The sequence below is a fragment of the Propithecus coquereli genome, unplaced genomic scaffold (assembly GCF_000956105.1).
Source record: "Propithecus coquereli isolate 6110/MARCELLA unplaced genomic scaffold, Pcoq_1.0 Scaffold261, whole genome shotgun sequence".
NCBI lineage: Eukaryota > Metazoa > Chordata > Mammalia > Primates > Indriidae > Propithecus > Propithecus coquereli.
Window position 1 is genome coordinate 1,187,563 of NW_012148186.1, and position 5,030 is coordinate 1,192,592.

The 5,030-nt window shown below is 38.3% G+C and overlaps 1 pseudogene; it reads right to left on the minus strand.

Moving 5' to 3' along the window:
* Positions 1-1,506: 1,506 nt before the first annotated feature.
* On the minus strand, positions 1,507-3,971 carry LOC105812722 (annotated as a pseudogene).
* Positions 3,972-5,030: the final 1,059 nt, after the last annotated feature.

Consider the following 5,030-nt stretch of genomic DNA (forward strand, 5'->3'; position numbering starts at 1 on the left):
ACATACGCAGTCCAGTGCTGGTTTAAAGACTTCGCAGCATCAGGGGCACATGCTCCTCTCTCTTTGCTCCATCAGCCATAGGGTATTTCTCTGACAGCATGATCTAAGATTGCTCACAACTGTAACCTCACTCTAGCGTGTGTGAAGGGCTACACACACAATTTCCACATTCACCCAAATATCCCCTTGGCAAGAACTTGGTCACATGGCCAAACCGAGATGCAAAGGATGCTAGGAATAGTGGTTTTTTTCCCCCTTATGGGTGCACCTGAGCCCATCTGAAAATTATATAACTTTAGAAAAAGAAAAAAATGAATATTGGAGAACAACCAGTAGTTTCTGACACAGGATGCCTATGACATGACATTACAGGGAAAGAAACCAAGTTTCAGGGATGTTAGTAAATGCCAAGGATGCATTTCTAGTAAGTGGTAAAGGTTGAATTTCTATGTGGCTGTGTTTGATTCTGACTAAACTTTCCAATTTACCATGCTGGTTTCCAACTGTCTTTAAGTTCAGAATGTTCTGAAAGCTTTAGTCCCGAACATTCTAAAGTGAAAGTCCCCAATTTCATTTTTAATAAGATCATCATTTCCCTTCGCCAGAAATAATATCTTTGATTGCTCTGGTATTTAGTTTATATGAATTCCTTTACTTGTTTTTCAATGCCATGTATGGATTTAAGTTCCTTGCTATTCAAAACACCGATGAGTAACTTCATTTTTGAAATTTCTACACTGAGGTAAGTTTCAATGGCAAAACATGTTGTTAGCGTCTCAATCTCTGAACATGGATCTCGGATTCTCTACTGTGTATTGGATGACAGTGGCCATATTACTCAACTATGGTCTGCCTCAGTACCTTTGTTTGTAAAATGGGGTAATGATATTATCAGTATAAGAATTAAATTAGTTAATATGTATAATATGATTAAAATGCATTGAACCAATCCTCACACATAAAAATCACCAATAAAATTGTTATTTTCACCCAAACACAACAATCTTAAACAGGCATTTTTTTTTATTTTTTTGAGCACAGGATATTAAAGTTTCATAAGGGTCTTTTCCCTCCCTCCATGTCTTCCTGTTAACCATCTCCTAAACTCAGGACTTCGGAAGCATGGACTGTAGGCTGCCCAAGCTGGGAGTCATGCTTTTTCACTAGAGACTAAACCACCTGAAAGCAGCATCTCTTTTCATTTTTATTTATTCATTATTTTATATTTTAAAAGTCAGATGTATTTTTAAAAAGATCACGCTTACAATAAGTGAATTACATAGTGAAGAAACATCAAAATAAAGTTGATGAATAAGAAGGCACACAAAAAGTTCAAGAGTAGAAAGCATAAAACAATGCTTTTGGTTTTGTTTGTAATGTATCAGGGAGGAAAAACATACATATTAAAATTATTTTTTCAAGTGAAAGTTTCTGTCAGTCAAAGTAGTTAATATTTTCTCCCTTGTCCAAAGCAGTCTTTTCTTTCGTGGGCTTTTGAGAAGGGATTTAGTTTTCTGCCATGTATAGGTGATAATAATATATCAGGGCTATGATCAGTGCTGAGATGGCTGGGATTACCCAACTGGTCCACTAACTGGAATAAGAATCAACAGTAGCAACAAGAGTGTCCAAAGACTTGGTTAACTTTGGAGTCAGACGTGCTACCATTGTGCCACGAGTTCCCTTGGTTAACTATGATCTGCCAGCTGGATGAGGCCCCCCAGTGATACATGCTTTGGACAACTCCCCAGCATCTGCAGAGTACCCAGCATCCTCAAAGTTTTCAGTAGCATCAGCTTATTCCCTTAGGACCTCTTCCCCACAAGGATGCACATCAAGAAATTTGGTCAAATTGTACACTTTGTGGTGTAGGATCAACCAAGTGCTTTTGCTCTGACTGTGCTTCTAGATCTCTTCCGGGTGTAGTACTTCGCAGCCTTGTCTGACTGTGTGACCAGCAAGCCAGTCCCTGAACACACAGCCCCGGCATGTGCAGCAGAGCTCCAGTCTCAGTCATGGCCACCTTTGACCGGTACATTCCCTGAGTGGTGTGTCTGGCCATGTGCCCAGGTCTTTTATTTTTAAATCTGCCTATACATGTTGATTGAAAAAAACAAACACAAAATTAATCGATCATCATCGGAGGATCCCACTGTACTAACTCAATATTTTGAAAATTGGTAAATAAGGCAACAAATTAAAGGCTTATTTTGCCTTTCCTGTGTAAATCACACCACTATGTAACCAAATAGTAGATAAGGAGATTTTTTTTTTTCTCAGAAGAATTAATGGATCTAGGCACTGGTTATTAGTGGATTCTAACAACACACACAAAGACAGACAGACATTATGTACTTCCATTAGGATGAATACACTCTATATAAAGTAGTTTTACCAAAAAATTGTAATTTATAGGAAATAGAGAACATGAAAATCTACACAAAAGTGACGCAATCAGCAAAATCAAGAATGACAAAAACTCTACAGGACACATCTTTCATTTCTTCAAAAAATAAAAGCACAAAATATGGAAAGGTTCTTACAGATTAAAAGATTTAAAAACACATCAACCATTGCAAGATGTGGATTTGTTTTTCAGATCCTGATTCAAACAAATTGTATAACAAATTTTATTACGTTTATGAAAGAATCAGAAGTTCGAACACTGAATATTTGATAATATTAAGGAATTTGTAAATTTTCTTAGGTGTGGTAATGGTAAAATGACCGTGTTGAAAAAATAGGCCTTATTGTTTATTTGCAGTTAAAAGGATAGAATACCTAAGATTTGCCTCAAAATAATGCAGGAGGGGGGAAGTGGAAAAACGTGAGAATGGGGCAAGATTAGCTGGGAGTTGATGGTTGTTAGAACTGGGTGATTGGCACATATCAGGGTTGTGTTGTAATATTTTGTTTACTTGTATGTTCTCTATAATTTTTTAACAAACTTTTTTAAATTACTTTTTAAAACTTTAGGTTTAGACTAGAAGGAATACATAAAGAATAAAAGATATGAAAGTATTCATTTGAGTATTATAGTCAGTTTGAGTGCGTTTGCAAACTCTAAACTGACCTGAAAATTAGGTTACGATATGATTCTAAATCCAAGGTCGTGAGCTAAATGGCTACCTCCTTCTTTAGATTTCGGAGTTATTGATATAGTTACTATAAACAGCATTCCTCATTTCCTATCAATATTGCAGACCAGAAAGTATGACTGATATCCTTTAGTTATTTAGGAAATCTCAGCAAGCTGAGAAGGCCTTTTTTTTTAGAAAGACAGTCCCCAAATTATATCTAAGACATATTTATTTTTCTTAATGAATAACTTTTTAACTCAAAGATGAATTAGAAACAATAATAGAAATTTTTAAGAAAATCAAATACTAATATTGATATTTTATTATAAAGAAATTTGAGTATATTTCATACTTTAAATTTTATTCAAGAGAATTGGGCCTATTAGAGTAACAGGTGAATTTGTAGTTCCAGTTGTGCATCTCAATTGTGTAATTGATTCGTATTTGTCATTTTAGTTCACATCTTACTAACTTACCATTCGGTTTGGACATTTAAGAGAATTTGGGGTTCATCATATTAGGAATTTAATTTGTAAGGGTTATTATACTAACGTACCTAGGAAAGTTTACCAATCGTATATTTAAAGAACTTAAGCAGGAAATGGGATAAAGTCCATTGATAAATCCAGTTTAAAACGTTTGAAGATGTTTAAATAACTTTTGTAAATGGAACCAAATGTTAGCCAAAGCCTCCCTATACGATTGTTGCTAAATGTGCTAAACTTATGAATAGAAGAGCTATATGTAGAAATTACACAGAAGAAAAACCAGATTTTTAAATTTCTAATTTTAATATTGCATGCGTTAATTTAAGAACCAAAATGACTATTCATTAGTGGTTACATTGTTTAAGAAGTTAGGTGGGTTTTTCTGTGTACAAAACTCACCCATCCTGGACTTACAAAAACAAAAAAAACCCAGAACCTCACATTTTTAACAAAACAAATCTATCATTGCGGTCTTAAAAAAAATGTTTAATGCAATGAATAGAAGTAAATTTGGGGAGCCCTGCTAGGAGTGACACTCTCCTGAAATGTCACTTTCTCTGCGGCTGTCAGACAAGGCAAGGGCAGGGCGGGCCGGCGGGGAGGGCTCGGGTATTAACATATTTCCTAGACGCTCCATCTCCTTGGTCCGGCGTAATAATGCCCCCAGCTCCCTGCGGACGCGGGAGCCCATCAGGCCAGAAGCAGATTAAAGCTCACACACTTCAAATTGGCGGCTTGCCGCAGCTTGCCAGAAGGCTGGAGTTCAGTGCAGCTTTAGAAGAGAAGTCTCAAAGCCGCCTTCTCCCCCTGTCCCTTTCGCCTTCCTTCAGAAGGCGCTCGCGGCCCTGCAAACCTCAGGCCCGCCTCCCGCTCGCCCGGTGGTCGGCGGCGTTGGGGGCGGCGGCGGCGGCGGGGGCGGGGCGGAGGGACCGGGCGCTTGGCGAGCAAGCCCGCGCCCCCCGCCTCCCTCCCCCCTCGCCCAGGCCGATTGTGCTGTGCAGAGTGAACTGTCACCGACGACTGATTTATAAGACCGATTTACCTTCTGGAGAGTGTAATTATGTTCATAGTTAAGAATTAATCAGGTGAGAGAATTATGGAATAATCATTCTCCGGACTTTGAAGGACAAACTAAATGGAGACCCACCAATGCAGCTGCGGAGACTGCCCGCCGGGAGTCCTTTGCTTCCTTGTTAGCTACACGGGGAGGTTTCTGAGCTAGCTGTCTTCGTTTGTAAAAAGACAAAATGAGAAATCTTGCTGACTTTCTCCAGAAGGATAATTCCTAGTCACCCAGCTTAAAAGGTGGGGAGAAGGAGATTTTGTGAAAGAAGGAATTCCTAGAGAACGGATTATCTCTGAATAAGGATTTGGCTGTTGTTTCCTGTTCAAGAAAATTATTAGCTGAATTGCTTTCACTTGCTCTGTGGAACGGTCAGCATTTCAGAAACATTTTCTTTAT